This window comes from Dendrobates tinctorius, unplaced genomic scaffold (assembly GCF_039654945.1).
Source record: "Dendrobates tinctorius isolate UK_male_01 unplaced genomic scaffold, ASM3965494v1 ptg000092l, whole genome shotgun sequence".
In the NCBI taxonomy this organism is placed as follows: Eukaryota; Metazoa; Chordata; class Amphibia; order Anura; family Dendrobatidae; genus Dendrobates; species Dendrobates tinctorius.
Genome location: NW_027361760.1, coordinates 6,671,506 through 6,691,079, shown reverse-complemented (window position 1 = coordinate 6,691,079; position 19,574 = coordinate 6,671,506).

Genomic DNA, 19,574 nt, shown 5'->3' with positions numbered 1-19,574 from the left:
CTTCACACGACGTGATCTGGTTGCCAAGGGACTCATGAAATTCAATGACTACGCTAAAGGTTACAGAGCTTGGAAAGCTTCCTTCCAAAATGTCACTAGAGACTTGGGGCTACAACATAAGGAAGAGATAGACCTCTTAGTCAAATACCTAGGAGAAGAGTCAGTCAAACATGCAGTAAGTGTCAGGGTTCTGACAGCTCTGGCATACAGCCTCCGCTAAGCAGGGACTCACCCGCACCGTAGGGACCCCTGGGGACAAGAACAGCTGGACAATAAAGATGCATGGGACCTGAATGTAGAAGTTTAGAAAGCAGGCACAGGACCTATGGTCATGTGAACGGTCATGTGACTGCAAGGGGGCGGGGCTTAGCATCCTGCTCTCAGAGGAGGAAGAAAACTCAGAGTTGAGCAAAGCAGAGGTCAAGCACAATCCAGGCAAGCGAGGTACAGGAGCGATAAACAGACGGAAGGTCAGACAAAGCCAAAGGTCATACACATGATATCAATACAGTACCAGGGATGAGACAGAACAGACAGTCAGGGCGAAGCAGAGATCAAAAGCCAAACAGACATAGAAGGTACCAAGCAGAATCCAAAGCGATATCCAGAGAACAGACCGAGTCATACACAGAGAATCAAGCAACCAGAACACAGCACTAACACACTCAGGGGTCACCACACAATGCCAAGGGCGAAAGTATAACTGACGGGGGATGGGAGCCTCCTGAGGCTATAAGAAGCCTCCCCAGAACCAATGAGAGGCCACCATAATAGGTCCCAGGTGTGCAGGTGAGAGTCTGCACTGCGATCAGAACATTAACCCCATAAGTGCCGGTCACCCAGCACTGGTATCATGACACTACGCCCCTCTCAACGGGGGCCTCTGGACCCCCAGGCTTGCCCAGGTACCTAGCATGGAAAGCCCGAACCAGACAATCCGGCCTATACCCCTTCCAATGAACTAGGTACTATACTGACCGCCATACCAACCTAGAATCTACAATGTGACCAATCTCATATTCCACATGTCCCTCAACCGAAACCGGAGGAGCAGCGGACTCGGATTCTCCCCGGACTGCTTCAAACGGCTTCAGTAGAGATCTATGGAAGACATTAGGGATCTTGAAAGAGGGTGGAAGGCACAGCCTGTACGCTACCGGGTTGATTTTTCCACAATCTTGTACGGGCCAATGAATTTGGGGCCCAACTTGGCTGACGGAACCTTTAACTTAATGTTTGGCGTGGAGAGCCAAACTTTCTCTCCCACCTGAAACATGGGACCAGGTGTTCGTTTCCTGTCCGCGAAAAACTTATACCTGCCTTGAGACCTAGATATACGCCGCTGGACTTCTGCCCATGTATCTTTTAACCGCTGAACAGAGTCCTCAGCCCCAGGGCATCCCGAATACAGACGAGAAAACTCACCAAAATGAGGACTGAACCTATAGTTGATCAAGAAAGGGGACATACCAGTGGATTGACTCACCCGACTATTGAAGGCAAATTCAGCCAACGGCAGTATATCACACCAGTCATTCTGTCTAGCAACAGTCAGACATCTGAGGATCTGTTCCAGAGACTGATTAGTGCGTTCCGTCTGACCATTACTCTCAGGATGGTATGCAGACGAAAAGGACAGAGATATCCCTAATTTTTTGCAGAAAGCACGCCAAAACTTAGCCACAAACTGCACACCATGATCAGACACCACATTCAGGGGTACCCCATGCAAGTAGACCACATGATGCACAAACAATCTGGATAAGATCTCAGCAGAAGGTAATGCGGACAGGGGTACAAAATGAGCCTGCTTAGAAAATCTGTCCACCACTACCCATACCACCATATTACCCCTGGAAGAGGGAAGATTGGTAATAAAATCCATGGACAGATGGGTCCACGGTCTTTCGGGTACTTCCAAGGGCATCAGCTCCCCCGCCGGCCGGCTATGGGAGCTTTTAGAACGAGCGCAGACCCCACAACCAGAAATGAATTTCTTTATATCAGAACCCAGAGTAGGCCACCAGAAGATCCTAGCCACCGCCAGTCGCGTGGCTGATATACCAGGGTGAGCACACAACTTGGATTCGTGGAACTCTTGCAAGAGTTTAAGGCGAAGTTGTTCTGGGACAAACAACTTGCCCCCTGGCTTGGCCGCAGGAGCCAGCGACTGGGCCCCCTCAATTTCCCGTTCCTATTCAGATGAGATCCCTGCTAACACCACCCCAGGGTGCAGAATGGAGGACGGTGGCTCAGGGACACACACTGGGTGAAAACTACGAGATAAGGCGTCAGCCTTGACATTCTTAGACCCTGGACGGAATGTGATAGTAAACTGGAAACGAGAAAAAAAAGTGACCAATGGGCCTGTCTGGGCATTAATCTTTTAGCAGACTCGATGTAAGACAAATTCTTGTGATCAGTGATCACAGTAACCGGGTGACTGGCCCCCTCCAAAAAGTGCCTCCATTCCTCAAACGCTAACTTAACCGCAAGAAGCTCTCTATTGCCTACATCATAATTTCTTTCAGCAGCAGAGAACTTCCTGGAAAAGAAGGCACATGGCCTGAGTTTTGTAAGAGTGGCAGGCCCTTGAGACAACACCGCCCCCACCCCCACCTCAGAGGTGTCCACCTCCACCACAAATGGCTTGGAAGGATCTGGCTGTATCAAGACAGGAGCAGACATAAAACATTTTTTCAGCGTCGCAAAGGCCTCTTTTGCGAGTGAGGACCAATTTCTCACATCCGCACCTTTGCATGTTAGATCCGTGAGAGGTTTGACCACTTGCGAAAACCCCCGGATAAATTTGCGGCAATAATTGGCGAACCCCAAGAAGCGCTGAAGACCCTTAAGATCTCGGGGTTGCACCCAATCCACAATGGCCTGCACCTTCTTGGGGTCCATGCGAAAACCCTCCCCGCATACAATTAACGCCAAAAAAGACAATTCTTGCACACAGAATACACATTTCTCCAATTTGGCATACAGATGATTTTCTCTCAGTCTTTGGAGAACAGTTCGTACATGTTCCAAATGAGAATGCTTGTCGGTGGAGTATATCAAAATATCATCTAAATAGATAACGACAAAACGACCAATGAGATCCGAGAATACCACGTTGATGAAATTCTGAAATATGGCGGGGGCATTGGTAAGACCAAACGGCATGACTAAATTTTCAAATAGTCCCTCGTTCGTGAGGAACACGGCTTTCCATTCATCCCCCTCTCGGACCCTTATCAAATTATATGCCCCCCGAAGATCCAGTTTAGAAAACCACTTTGCCCCTGATAGTTGGATACATAAATCGAGAATCAACGGAAGGGGGTACATATTCCGTACAGTAATCTGATTAAGCTCCCGGAAGTCGAGACAGGTACGTAACCCGCCATCTTTTTTCTTTACAAAAAAGAAACCTGCCGCCACAGGTGAGACTGAAGGACGTATGTGTCCTTTGCGCAGACTTTCAGCAATGTACTCCTTCATAGACAAGCGCTCAGGACCGGACAAATTAAACAGACGGGCTTTAGGTAATTTAGCCCCCGGGACCAGCTCAATAGCGCAGTCAAAGGGTCTATGTGGCGGTAACGTCTCGGCCTCGCTTTCAGAGAATACATCTTCGAAGTCCTACAGGCATTCCGGAATACCTTCCAGCTCGACAGATGATACAGACACAGATTTAACAGGTTCAACGAGCAGTGTGGATTTATCACATAACTCAAAATCATTAAACCCCCATTGAACAATCTCCCCCGTTTTCCAGTTAATAACTGGGTTATGGCGTTGTAACCAGGGCATGCCCAATACCAACCCTGCAGGTAGATTGTCCAGCACAAAACAACTTAGGTTTTCCACATGAGTAGCGCCCACTCTGAGCGAAAACAAGTCAGACATAAAGCGAATTAACTCCTTAGTGAGGGGAGAGGAGTCAATAGCCATCACCTTGATCGAAACCTTGAGCCTAACTGTCCCTATCTTGCAGTGTGTGACCAATTCGGAGTCAATGAGATTAATTGATGACCCGCAGTCCACGAAGGCTGTAGAGGAAAAAAAACTACCGTCCACAAACAGTTCCACAGGCAGTAACACTTTAGAAAACGAGGAAAAGGGTACCTGAGGGTCTGAGTAGTCTCCCTGTTGACTACCCAGACCTAGTCGCTTCCCGCCGACCGGGTTTGAAGACGGGCAATCAGGGCACTCCCTTTTCCAATGTCCCGTTTACCGCAGTAAAAGCTTAACTGCTTGTCCTTCCGGCATTTCCTCTCCGTGTCCTTCAGGGAGAGGGCGCCTACATCCATGAGCTCAGGAGCAGTCTCTTTTCCACTGGGGAACAATGGAGTTTCCACCTGCATCACCCCTCTGGCCCGCAGCCTGCGGTCCATCCGGACGGCCTGGGTCATGGCGTCCTTGAGAGAGTTAGGTGGGGGATGTAACGCCAAGGCATCCTGCAGCCGCTCGGACAAGCCTCTGCGAAAGAGTCCTCGGAGTGCAGCGTTGTTCCAAGAGACCTCTGCGGCCCAGCGGCGGAACTCAGTACAAAACCACTCAGCTGAGTGTTTCCCCTGACAGACACTCATCACCATGTCCTCTGCCAATCGCACTCGGTCAGGCTCATCATAAATGTGCCCGAGGGCCTCAAAAAATGCATTCACGGACACTCTCTCAGGGGCAGTGGGAGAAAGGGAGAAAGCCCAAGCTTGTGGGGACCCTCTTAACAGAGACATAATGACCCCAACCTTCTGACTTTCGTCCCCAGAGGAACATGGCCTCAAACTAAAGAAGAGTTTGCACCCCTCCATGAAGACCCTGAACTCCTTTTTGTTTCCAGAAAAAAAGTCAGGCAGTTTAACAGGTGGTTCTGGGGACACCAAAACAACATCACTCAACCCAGCCCACAGAGACCCAGCAGCTAGAGCTCCCTGCACTGTCTCAGAAACCTGCTGCAGAGAACGAGCCAGAGCTTGCTGCTCCAGAGATAAACCCTGAAACATCTGACTCAGACTTTTCATCCGGTAAGCCAGAGACTGTATGGGATCCATAACTCTCTGCAAAAAAAAAACCGCAAAAAAGTTAATGGTCAGTTATAATGTCAGGGTCCTGACAGCGCCGGCGTACAGCCTCCGCTAAGCAGGGACTCACCCGCACCGTAGGGACCCCTGGGGACAAGAACAGCCGGACAATAAAGATGCACGGGACCTGAATATAGAAGTTTAGAAAGCAGGCACAGGACCTATGGTCATGTGAACGGTCATGTGACTGCAAGGGGATGGGGCTTAGCATCCTGCTCTCAGAGGAGGAAGAAAACTCAGAGTTGGGCAAAGCAGAGGTCAAGCACAATCCAGGCAAGCGAGGTACAGGAGGGATAAACAGACGGAAGGTCAGACAAAGCCAAAGGTCATACACACAATATCAATACAGTACCGCGGATGAGACAGAACGGACAGTCAGGTCCAAGCATAAATCAAAAACCAAACGGACATAGAAGGTACCAAGCAGAATCCAAAGCGATATCCAGAGAACAGATCGAGTCATACACAGAGAATCAAGCAACCAGAACACAGCACTAACACACTCAGGGGTCACCACACAATGCCAAGGGTGAAAGTATAACTGACGGGGGATGGGAGCTTCCTGAGGCTATAAGAAGCCTCCCCAGAACCAATGAGAGGCCACCATAATAGGTCCCAGGTGTGCAGGTGAGAGTCTGCACTGCGATCAGAACATTAACCCCATAAGTGCCGGTCACCCAGCACTGGTATCATGACAGTAAGGATCAGTGACATTAATACAAACCACCCTCCAATCAGCCTCAAAGAGATCTGGAAGACTCTGGATGAGTGTTATGGCTTAGCAGAGGTAATATAGAGAGCCTTGGTCAAAAGAATCGATGACTTTCCTAAAATATCTAACAAAGGTCTCCAGAAACTTAGAGAACTAAGTGACCTGCTACAGGAAGTCCTAGTTGCCAAATGTGAAGGTGACCTGCAAGGACTTGCATTTCTTGACACAGCCAAAGGTGTTAACCCTATAGTCCTAAAGTTGCCCTACAATCTAAAGGAGAGGTGGCTCACACATGGTTCCATGCACAAATACAAGCACAGTGTTCCATTCCCTCCCTTCTCCATTTTTGTAGACTGTATAAACGAACAAGCGACAATCAGAAATGATCCCAGCTTTGACTTTACAATGTCATGCGCCACACCGTCACCAGCTTCAAACCCACGCAGAACATCTGTGGCAGTGCACAAGACTTATGTTTCTTCTCCAAGTTCCAATTACAGGTCTGCTGGCTGCTCCCTATCAGAGACAAAGGTACAAGAACCTGACAAGCAGTGCCCGCTCCATCAGAAGCCTCATCATCTCCTGAAATGCAGAGCCTTCAGAGGAAAATCTATGCCAGATCGCAGAAGCTTCCTGAAAGAGAATGGTATCTGCTACAAGTGCTGCTCATCCACCACTCATCTCGCCAAGGATTGTAAGGTTAGTGTAAAATGCACAGAATGTGGCACCACCTATCGTAACACTGCTCTACACCCTGGGCCAGCTCCATGGAGTGCAAAAAACACGCCAGCTGACAGGGAGCATGGCGGGGAGGAAAGGAGCACTGATGCAGCTAAGCCAGAGATCACTTCACAATGTACTGAAGTCTGTAAAGGGACAATAGACAGTAGATCCTGTTCAAAAATATGCCTCGTCAGAGTATACCCAAAGGGTCACAGAGACAAAGCTGTCAGATTGTATGCTATCATGGATAATCAAAGTAATAGATCCTTGGCTAGATTAACATTCTTTGACCTATTCAACATCAAAGGACAAAGCACCCCCTACTCATTAAAGACATGTGCAGGTACAACAGCAGGAAGGAAAGCTACTGACTACCAGATTGAATCCTTAGACAGAAGATTCTGCCTACCACTACCTACAATCATTGAGTGTAACCAGATCCCAGACAATAGACCTGAAATACCAATGCCAGATGTGGCAATCCATCATGCTCACTTAAAACGCATAGCACACCTTATATCGGAACTCGACCATCAGGCACAGATAATACTGCTGTTGGGAAGAGATATCCTACAGATTCATAAAGTGAGAAGTCACATGATTGGACTCCACAATGCTCCCTATGCCTAAAGGCTAGACCTAGGATGGGTCATAATAGGAAACGTATGCTTGGGACATATGCATGCCCCATCTTCTGTGACAAGTATGCTAACAAATACATTGGAGAAAGGACGCCCGTCTCTGTTTCTATCTTGCAACAACGAGTTCCGTGTCAAGGAACTACCAAACAGCATCCAACTGCCTAATCATTTAATAGACTTTACTCATGACAGCAGTATTGTGTCAGGAACAAAGACTCTGAAGAATGCTGGTTCCTACCCATGTTTGGAGTATACCACCCTAAGAAACTGGGCAAGATTAGAGTGGTGTTCGACTTCACTGCTAAGTTTGATGATGTCTCCTTGAATGATGTTCAACTGACAGGGCCAGACCTCAATAACAAACTGCTGGGAGTACTTATGCGCTTCTGTAAGGATTCCATTGCCTTCATCGCTAACATCCAGCAAATGTTCCATTATTTCCTTGTGAGAGAGAGACAGGAACTTTCTAAGATTCTTCGGGTACAGAGACAATGATCCTACTAAAGAGGTCACAGAGTATCGCATGAGAGTGCACATCTTTAGCAATAGTCCTTCTCCTGAAATCGCCATTTATGGACTCAAAAGGTCAGCTCAAGAAGGAGAATCAGAAATACAGATCAGATGTCAGACAATTCATAGAAAAGGACTTTTATTTTGATGACTGTCTGAAAGACTGCCATTAGTCTTCTCAGGAGAGCCCAACAGATGCTTGCTTGCTCTAACCTCAGGCTTCACAAAATAGCCTCAAACAGCCAAGAACTCATAGAAGCAATCCCTTTACAAGACTTATGTAACAGTCTCAGAGACTTGGACCTGGGGTCAGACCCCACACCAATGCAATGCAGGCTCGGGCTTCTCTGGAATCTACAGTCAGACACTTTTATCTTTCAGGTCAGCCAGGAAGAAAAGCCTTTCACATGCAGAGGTGAGGTGTCCTGTCTACCATCAACAGCCTGTACGATCCCTTGGGTTTTGCAGCTCCTGTTACTATACAAGGCAAAGACATACTAAGAGACTTAACTAAGGAAACATTTGACTGGAATGCACCTCTGCCACCTGATAAGAGAATCCAGTGGGAAGTATGGAAGAACTCTTTAGCAGCCCTCTCCAACCTGAATATGCCAAGACCATACACCCCTGTGCCGTCTACAGAAATACAAAGCCAAAGACTGTATGTATTTGCAGATGCTTCTGTCAAAGCAATTGCTGCTGTTGCCTATCCCAAAATTGTAGACTCCAAATGTCAGAGCCACATTGGATTCGTTATGGGGATAGCCAAACTTGCTCCACAACCAGAGCACACTATACCAAGGCTAAAGCTTTGTGCTGCAGTCTTAGCCGTCGAGTTAGTTGAGTTCATCGCATCCAAGATGGATATCGATCTGACACAAGCCAAGTTCTACTCAGACAGCAAAGTAGTCCTGGGAAGACTTTACTCATGACAGCAGTATTGTGTCAGGAACAAAGACTCTGAAGAATGCTGGTTCCTACCCATGTTTGGAGTATACCACCCTAAGAAACTGGGCAAGATTAGAGTGGTGTTCGACTTCACTGCTAAGTTTGATGATGTCTCCTTGAATGATGTTCAACTGACAGGGCCAGACCTCAATAACAAACTGCTGGGAGTACTTATGCGCTTCTGTAAGGATTCCATTGCCTTCATCGCTGACATCCAGCAAATGTTCCATTATTTCCTTGTGAGAGAGAGACAGGAACTTTCTAAGATTCTTCGGGTACAGAGACAATGATCCTACTAAAGAGGTCACAGAGTATCGCATGAGAGTGCACATCTTTAGCAATAGTCCTTCTCCTGAAATCGCCATTTATGGACTCAAAAGGTCAGCTCAAGAAGGAGAATCAGAAATACAGATCCGATGTCAGACAATTCATAGAAAAGGACTTTTATTTTGATGACTGTCTGAAAGACTGCCATTAGTCTTCTCAGGAGAGCCCAACAGATGCTTGCTTGCTCTAACCTCAGGCTTCACAAAATAGCCTCAAACAGCCAAGAACTCATAGAAGCAATCCCTTTACAAGACTTATGTAACAGTCTCAGAGACTTGGACCTGGGGTCAGACCCCACACCAATGCAATGCAGGCTCGGGCTTCTCTGGAATCTACAGTCAGACACTTTTATCTTTCAGGTCAGCCAGGAAGAAAAGCCTTTCACATGCAGAGGTGAGGTGTCCTGTCTACCATCAACAGCCTGTACGATCCCTTGGGTTTTGCAGCTCCTGTTACTATACAAGGCAAAGACATACTAAGAGACTTAACTAAGGAAACATTTGACTGGAATGCACCTCTGCCACCTGATAAGAGAATCCAGTGGGAAGTATGGAAGAACTCTTTAGCAGCCCTCTCCAACCTGAATATGCCAAGACCATACACCCCTGTGCCGTCTACAGAAATACAAAGCCAAAGACTGTATGTATTTGCAGATGCTTCTGTCAAAGCAATTGCTGCTGTTGCCTATCCCAAAATTGTAGACTCCAAATGTCAGAGCCACATTGGATTCGTTATGGGGATAGCCAAACTTGCTCCACAACCAGAGCACACTATACACACTATAGCTAAAGCTTTGTGCTGCAGTCTTAGCCGTCGAGTTAGTTGAGTTCATCGCATCCAAGATGGATATCGATCTGACACAAGCCAAGTTCTACTCAGACAGCAAAGTAGTCCTGGGATACATCTACAATGAAACTAGAAGACTAGAAGATTCTATGTTTATGTCAACAACAGAGTGCTACGAATTAGGAGATCAGTTCATCCAAAACAGTGGCAATACTTTCCCACGGACCAAAATCCTGCAGTCCACGCAACTAGAGCAGTTGATAAAAGTCAACTAGGAAGCACAACATGGCTCTCAGGGCCAAAACTATTGTACACTGATGAACATTTTCCAGACACCTTTGAACTAGTGAGAGAGGACTCAGATTCTGGAATCCGCCCTCAGGTGTCTACACTTCATACAATGACTCCAGCTACTCTCCTTACCCAGAAAACAGGACTATCCAGTGCCCCTCCAGGAGGATTTGATGCCAAGGACCTCTGCAAGCACCAATGGAGACAGGTGCAAAGTCTTGCCAATACATTCTAGCACAAACAATACTTGTCTACCCTGCAGACATGGACAAAGTGGCAATCTACTAGGCCTAATCTGAGGATTGGTGACCTCATCCTTGTTAAAGACTGTCAAATCCACTGAAACCAGTGGCCACTTGGACTAGTGACTGCAACATTCCCGAGTAAGGATGGCAACATCCACAAAGTCAAACTTAGGATGGCCAAAGGGAATGAACTTAAGACATTCTTCAGACCAGTAACTGAACTGGTCCTATTGTTGTCTACAGAGGAAGGAAATAGTGCCATCCGTTGATGCCAGACGGGGAATGTTCTGTCTCCGACATTTAATTCATAATCTTTGATTGTCTGTCTGATAATATTTACAGTGATGACTAGTGAATATGCAGAATGTTCAGTTTTTTCCATAGATTCTATTGTTTTCATTGTTTCTGGCTCCCTCTAGTGACCAGAGTCATAACCGCAGTGTTATTGTCTTATTTTACTTTCACTTTCTATTTCCTTCCGTTCACAATGCATTCTGGTAAGGTTGCAATGCACCCTGGTAAGCTTTGCAAAGGAGTATGGTTAGTCCAGGACCCCATTTTCCCTCCAGTTCTCCATTTTCCCTCAGCCTGCGTCCTGGAAGCATCTCATTTCTCTTCTCCCCTTGTGAGCGCATCGCTGGTATGTAATCATGTTTCCTGTATCTAATTTTTGTCCCATATTAGCCTGCCTTGTTAGTTTTCCCCTGCTCAGCTAGTAGTGTAGATATTGATTTATAATGTATATATGTATTCCAATGCACCCCATACTGACTGAGTGTAAATATGTTTGCATTGTAGTTTCACCGCATCAGTATACCATCACGTTCAATAAAGCACAGATTCAACCTACAGTCTCGTTATTGGACCCCGGTATAGTGGTTTAGCTGATCTGTATAGCTGCAAATAAAAGTCTGCCTTATTCAGTGAGGACAGAACAATGCCCCTCTACGGTGGACATCCTATCGGATCTCGGATGAGGTGCAGCACATCATGCACCAGGAGATCAATGAGATGTTGCAGCTGTGGGTCATTAAGCGGTCCAAGAGCGCGTGGGCCTCATCTGTAGCCTTGGTGCCAAAGAAGGATCGGAGCACCTGGTTCTGTGTGGACAACAGAGAGTCAACACCATAACAGCCTCCGGTGCACACCCAATGCCATGCATCGAGGAGCTGCTTTAGTGGTCAGGGATATTGGCAGATTCCCCTCAGCCCCGAGGCACAGGAGAAGTCCACCTTTATCACCACCTTCAGACTGTATGAGTCCTCAGTCAAGCTTTTTGGCATGAAGAATGCCCCTGGCACATTCCAGCAGATGGTCAACCACCTGCTTCAGGGACTGCAGAGGTGCATGGTGGCGTACCTGGATGACATTGCCATTTTCAGTTCCACCTGGGAGGAACACCTTCAGCATCTCCAGGAGGTGCTCGGGCGCAGCCTCGCAGGCCTAGCCATCAAGCCGGGAAAGTGCCAGATGGGCATGAGCAAGGTCCACTACCTGGGGCACCAGGTAGGTGGAATTTCTATGAGGTCAGAGTCTGGGAAAGTGGACACTATGCGTCCTAGCCAGCCCCAGGTCCAAGAAACAGGTAATGACCTTCTTGGGCACTGCAGGGTAAAATAGGCGCTTTGTACAAAACTATAGTAGCCTTGCAAAGTCTTTGACGGACCTCACCAGGAAAAAGCTACCCCATACAGACAATTGGACAAATGACTTTGAGGTGGCTTTTAGGGCTCTGAAAACAGCCCTGAGCAGCTCTCCTGTGCTAAGGGCAGTCGACAGCAGTCGGGCGTTCTTAGTACAGACCGACGCCAGCGAGTTTGGCGTCGGTGCGGTGCTCAGCCAGGTCAATTCGGGGAACCAAGAGCACCCCGTGTTGTACCTGAGCCAGAAGCTCCAGCCAAGAGAAATGGCCTATTCCACCATAGAGGAGTGCCTGGCCATGGTTTGGGCCCTGCAACCTTTGCAGCCCTATCTGTATAGGCATACCTTTACCATGGTGACCGACCACAACCCCCTGAGTTGGCTACACACCGTGTCAAGTACCAACGGAAGGTTGCTATGCTGGAGCCTTGCCCTCCAGCAGTACGACTTTACCATTAGACACAAAAAGTGCAGCAAGCATGGCAACACTGACGGGTTATCCCGGTGGGGCGAGCCTGCAGAGGTGCGCTCGGAGGAATACCGAGAGGTCCTGAAGCCGTAGCACAGTCCAAAAGAGGGAGGTGTCAGGAAAATATGCATTCTTGCAAATAACCGAAGCACCTATCCAGAACTTCCTGCTGCATCGCCTTGGTTTTTGAAGGACATGCTGTCCCTCCCCCTTTAGGTTGGTGCAGTATACACATGAAGCCCCATGTGCAGGCACAGCTAACAAACATCCCCCTCAGCTGCACCAGCCCCCTCTTTTTCCCTGATGGAATATCTAGTCGCCCCTCCCTGCAGGTATACCAGCTTTGTGTAATGAGAGCTCCTGACTGGTAAAGCCGGCTTTGTTTGAACACGTTTCTTTGTGCATTCAAACGCAACTTTAACAACACAGAATAGTCATTGGAACAGGAAAAATATATTTCTGGAATCTGCATAATTAGAGCTATTCACAGTAGCGTTTTGTAGCTTATGCAGCCACCAGAAACCGAGAAACGGATTTCTGCCCGCCGCACCACCCAGACACGTCATGTCTGGTCTTGAAAGAAAGATATGCAAAACAGAAGCCGCGGAGACACCATCACGTGTTTCTCAACGCAAGCAATGACCAGCCAGGTCTTTGTCCGGGAAGGAACAACCACGGGAAGGGCAGTCTCCAATGAAGGAAACCACCTATGCCAAAACATGGTATCCATCCACATACAGCTGTTTCGGGGTATTGCCCGTCATCAGTGTGGAGTAGGAAACTGGCTGGTAGGAGCAATGCCTAGTAAAAAGACTATGAAGAGGAGGATGAATGAACTCATGGAGATCAACATCCGACACTGCGGAGACACCATCACGTGTTTCTCAACGCAGTGATTCTAGAGCACTGCCCCCATCCCTTATGGGAAATATGCAAAACATGCAAAACAGAAGCCGCGGAGACACCATCACGTGTTTCTCAACGCAAGCAATGACCAGCCAGGTCTTTGTCCGGGAAGGAACAACCACGGGAAGGGCAGTCTCCAATGAAGGAAACCACCTATGCCAAAACATGGTATCCATCCACATACAGCTGTTTCGGGGTATGGCCCCTCATCAGTGTGGAGTAGGAAACTGGCTGGTAGGAGCAATGCCTAGTAAAAAGACTATGAAGAGGAGGATGAATGAACTCATGGAGATCAACATCCGACACTGCGGAGACACCATCACGTTTTGCATATTTCCCATAGGGGATGGGGGCAGTGCTCTAGAATCACTGCGTTGAGAAACACGTGATGGTGTCTCCGCAGTGTCGGATGTTGATCTCCATGAGTTCATTCATCCTCCTTTTCATAGTCTTTTTACTAGGCATTGCTCCTACCAGCCAGTTTCCTACTCCACACTGATGAGGGGCCATACCCCGAAACAGCTGTATGTGGATGGATACCATGTTTTGGCATAGGTGGTTTCCTTCATTGGAGACTGCCCTTCCCGTGGTTGTTCCTTCCCGGACAAAGACCTGGCTGGTCATTGCTTGCATTGAGAAACACGTGATGGTGTCTCCGCGGCTTCTGTTTTGCATGTTTTGCATATTTCCCATAAGGGATGGGGGCAGTGCTCTAGAATCACTGCGTTGAGAAACACGTGATGGTGTCTCCGCAGTGTCGGATGTTGATCTCCATGAGTTCATTCATCCTCCTCTTCATTGAAAGAAAGATAATGTCGTAATAAGAAAAATGATATCCCTGTTGTCTCTTTCTGAGGTTTTCACCCAGAGTTATGACAAATAGATGTTTTTAAGAATGTTTTAGAAAGGGGTGTTTATCCTCTAGCTCAGCCCCCCAGTGAGGTCAGCAAGGGAAAGGTATAAATCTAGGATGATCGATAAGGAAGTTGTCTTTTGCCTGGAAAATCAGCTGCAGGAAGCTGTGCATATGCACCCCTTTTTTCTGGGAAGTTTCCCCTCCCCCCTCATCCACATGGCGCACCAGTGATCGAGATGTGTAAATTATTATTTTAATCCCTTTTATTTCTAACTGTATACAGATATAATGTATTTTGTCTCTTTTGTAACATCTTTTGTATTTTTGTAAACACTGCCTATATTTTCTGGAGTAAATTTATAAAATGTAATAGTTTTGTTTTCCTTTCTCTTATAATGAACCACCACGACATCTGCGCTAAATTATGCTACCCTGTGGGTGGGTTCCTGACCCGATATTGGTTTTAATGTCAAACGAGGGGCTGGTGGCAGCAAATTGTTCTGGGGAATTTGGAGACCCGGGCAGTGATGGAACAGAGATTTATGTGTGTATTTCCAGCCTGGGACTGGGGATATACATAGCACCCTCACTGCAGAGTGTCCATTAGCCAGTAAATGGCAAGGCAACCTTTCTGGCGACTACTTACCCTAGGTGTAGTTCCCTGACTGACTTGAGGGTAAGGGGGGCGCCAGAGAACTGCAAGTTCTGAAGCGGGAACTGAGAGTGGGATAGACAAGTAAATCCTTAACAAAGCCTTTAAACCCCTTTCCGACGTTGGGCGTTATTACACCCACGTCGGACTCCCCCTGTTTGGTGTGGGCTTCTGCGCTGAGCCCGCATCTTTGCGGGCACATGTCAGCTGATCTAGCTAAATGCCGCTGTCAATTTCTGTCAATTTCTGACAGCGGCATGTAACTCACGCTAACCGGAAGCGCGTCTTTTATCCCACACATCCACGACCCCGTTACATGATGGGCATACTAATAGATCACAGACTGAATATGAGTCAACAGTGTGATGCAGCAGCAAAAAAGGCAAATGCAATTCTAGGATGTATTAACAGAAGCATACAGTCTAGATCACGTGAAGTCATTATTTCCCTCTACTACTCTTTGCTCAGACCTCATCTGGAATATTGTGTCCAGTTTTGGGCACCACATTTTAAAAAAGACATCAACAAACTGGAGCAAGTTCAGAAAAGAGCGACCAGAATGGTGACTGGTCTGCAAACCCTGTCTTATGAGGAAAGGTTGCAGGATTTGGGAATGTTTAGTTTGCAAAAGAGAAGACTGAGAGGAGACTTAATAGCTGTCTACAAATATCTAAAGGGCTGTCACATTGTAGAAGGATCAACTTTATTCTCATTTGCACATGGAAAGACTAGAAGCAATGGGATGAAACTGAATGGGAGGAGACACAGATTAGATATTAGAAAAAACTTTTTGACAGTTAGAGTGATCAATGAGTGGAACAAGCTGCCACGAGAAGTGGTGAGTTCTCCTTCAATGGAAGTGTTCAAACAGAGGCTGGACAGACATCTGACTGGGATGATTTAGCGAATCCTGCTTTGAGCAGGGGGTTGGACCAGATGGCCCAGGAGGTCCCTTCCAACTCTACGATTCTATGATTCTATGATCTCAGGTCACTGAAGGGTTGGCATGACAACCAGAGTTCTCCAGCAGAACTCTCTGAATGTCATAGCCAAATTGCATCTCTGCCACTTACAGAGTAGTGCAAACTATTGAAGCATGCAAAAAGCAAAAAAAGTTTTTTAAAAAATAAAAAAATATAAAAGTTCAATTCACCCCCCCGTTCACCCCATTCAAAATAAGACGAAAAAAAAAAATCACATGCACATATTTGGTATTGTCTCATTCAGAATCGCCTGATCTATCAATATAAAAAAAGAATTAACCCGATCGCTAAATGGCGCAGTGAGAAAAAAAAGCAAAAACTCCAGAATTATGTTTTTTTGCTACCTTGCACTAAAATGCAATAACGAGCCATCAAAAGATTGTATCTGCACCAAAATAGTATCAATAACCTCTTTCTGACATATGACGTGCTATCCCGTCCATGTGCCCTGGGCCTTATTGCCCATGGACGGAATAGTACGTCATACGCGATCAGCTCACAACTGACACCTGGCACTAAGTGCCAGGAGCGGTAACATACTGCTCCCGGTACATAAACCCCCGAAACACTGCGATCAAACATGATCGTAGCATTTTGGGAGCAGGCAGAGGGGCTGTCAGCTGTGACACGCCTCTGCCTTTGGATCGGAGACCCCGCGGCATGACGCGGGGTATAGATCGCTCCCATGGTAACCCGATGTCGCCATGATGACATCCGGGTTACCAGAGCCTGACATGCGCAGTGCATGTCAGGAAGTCTCTGAAGTCAGTGTTCACAGAGAACATCGCTGACAGCTTATATGGCATGCAGTCTGCATGCCATATAAGTGATTAGCCTGCACAAAATGAGTGTCCCATAGTGGGACACAGTGTAAAAGTAAGAATGAAATAAAAAAAATTTAAATAATTGGAAAAATATAAAAAAATAATAAAAAATAATAATACAAAACAATATGTATTCCATCATTAAAGGGAACCTGTCACTCCCCCAGGGCGTTTTTAAGTAAAAGAGCCACCTTCAGCAACACTAAGGCTGCATTCTGTGAAGGTGGCTCTTCTGTTTCTGACCCCTAGTAACATAGAAATATTGACTTTTATAAATAGGTCCTCATACCTGTAATGCATTCCATAGGTATGGTGTGGCCCCCATCAGGGCGTTTTTAAGTAAAAGAGCCACTTTCAGCAGAACTAAGGCTGCAGTCTGTGAAGGTGGCTCTTCTGACCCCTAGTAACGCAGAAATATTGACTTTTATAAATAGGTCCTCATACCTGTAATGCGTCCCATAGGTATGGTGTGTCCCCCTGTATCAGCCGTCTGCCAGCCGTCCATCATGCCTCTGTCCTGTGTCTAGGCGCCACCTCCTCCTGTGTAGTATGCCTGTGCTGTGACAACTCTAGCTGCAGCTTCCCCCATCCTCCTCCTCCTCTTTCTTTCTCCTCTCTCGGCACACAAGGAGGTCACTGGCAGGTCAGCTCATCAGACGCTGCGTGCTGAGGGAGGAAAAAGAAAGAGGAGGAGGGGGATGGGGGAGGTGCAGCTAGAGTTGTCACAGCACAGGCATACTACATGGGAGGAGGTGGCACCCAGACACAGGACAGAGGCATGATGGACGGCTGGCAGACTGCTGATACAAGGGGACACACCATACCTATGGGACCCATTACAGGCATGAGGACCTATTTATAAAAGTCAATATTTCTGCATTACTAGGGGTCAGAAACAGAAGAGCCACCTTCACAGAATGCAGTCTTAGTGCTGCTGAAGGTGGCTCTTCTACTTAAAAACGCCCTGTGAGGGTGACAGGTTCCCTTTAAATCAATATTTGAATTTAAAAAAATCTAAGCAATAAAAGTACAAATATTTAGTATCGCCGTGTCTGTAATGACCCGACCTATAAAACTGTCCCACTAGATAACCCCTTTAGTGAACACAATAAAAAAACCAAAAAAAACCAATGCTTTATCATCATACCGCCAAACAAAAAGTGGAATAACACACGATCAAAAAGGCGGATATAAATAAACGTGGTACCGCTGAAAACATCATCTTATATAGCTCTATCACCGGAAAAATAAAAAAGTTATAGCTCTCAGAATAGAGTGATGCAAAAATTATTTTTTCTATAAAATAGTTTTTAATGTATAAAAGCACCAAAACATAAAAAATTATATAAATGAGGTATCGCTGTCATCGTACTGACCCGGAGAATAAAAGTGCTTTATCAATTTTACCACACAAGGAACGGTATAAACGCCCCCCTAAAGAAATTCATGAATTGCTGGTTTTTGTTCATTCTGCCTATCAAAAATCGGAATAAAAAGCGATCAAAAATGTCATGTGCCCAAAAATGGTACCAATAAAAACGTCAAATCGTCCCGCAGAAAACAAGACCTCACATGACTCTGGGCGAAAATATGGAAAAATTATAGCTCTCAAAACGTGGTGATGCAAAAACTATTTTTTGTAATAAAAAGCATCTTTTAGTGTGTGACAGCTGCCAAACATAAAAACCCACTATAAAAACCTGCTATACATAGTAAATCAACTTCCCCTTTATCACCACCTTAGTTAGGGAAAAATAATAAAATAAAAAAATGTATTTATTTCCATTTTCCCATTAGGGTTATGGCTAGGGTTAGGGTTGCTGCTATAGTTAGGGTTTAGGTTGGGGCTAAAGTTAGGGTTAGGGATAAAGTTAGGATTAGGGATAGGGTTGGGATTAGGGTTAGGGGTGTATTAGGGTTAGGCTTATGGTTGAGATTAGGGTTAGGGGTGTGTTGGGGTTAGGGTTGGAGTTAGAATGGGGGGGTTGCCACTATTTAGGCATATCAGGGGCTCTCCAAATGTGACATGCGTCTGATCTCAATTCCAGCCAATTCTGCATTGAAAAAGTCAAACAGGTGCTCCTTCCCTTCCGAGCTCTGCCATGTGCCCAAACAGTGGTTTACACCCACATATGGAGTATCAGCATACTCAGGACAAATTGCACAAAAACTTTTGGTGTCCAATTTCTCCTGCTACCCTTGGGAAAATAAAAAATTGGGGGCGAAATGATCATTTTTGTGAAAAAAATAAGATTTTTTATTTTTACGACTCTACACTATAAACTTCTGTGAAGCACTTGGGGGTTAAAAGTGCTCCCCACACATCTAGATCAGTTCCTTAGGGGGTCTATTTTCCAAAATGGTGTCACTTGTTTGGGGTTTCCACTGTTTAGGGACATCAGGGGCTCTCCAAACGCGACATGGCATCTGATCTTAATTCGAGCCAATTTTGCATCGAATAGTCAAACGGCGCTCCTTCCCTTCCAAGCTCTGCCAAGCGCCCACACAGTGGTTTACCTGCATATTTGGGGTATCAGCATACTCAGGACAAATTATGCAACAACTTTTGGCCTCCAATTTCTCCTGTTACCCTTGGTGAAATAAAACAAATTGGATCTGAAGTAAATTTTTTGTGAAAAAAGTTAAATGTTCATTTTTTTAATCATTCCAAAAATTCCTGTGAAGCACCTGAAGGGTTAATAAACTTCATTAATGTGGTTTTGAGCACCTTCAGGGGTGCAGTTTTTAGAAAGATGTCACTTTTGGGTATTTTCTATCATATAGACCCCTCAAAGTGACTTCAAATGTGATGTGGTCCCTAAAAAAAAAATGAGAAATCGCTTGTCAAATTTGAACCTTTATAACTTTTGGTCCCAAAATTGTGCTGATGTAAAGTAGGCATATGGGAAATGTTATTAATTAATTATTTTGTGTTACACATTTCTCTATTTTAAGGGCATGAAAATTCAAAGTTGAAAAATTGCAAAA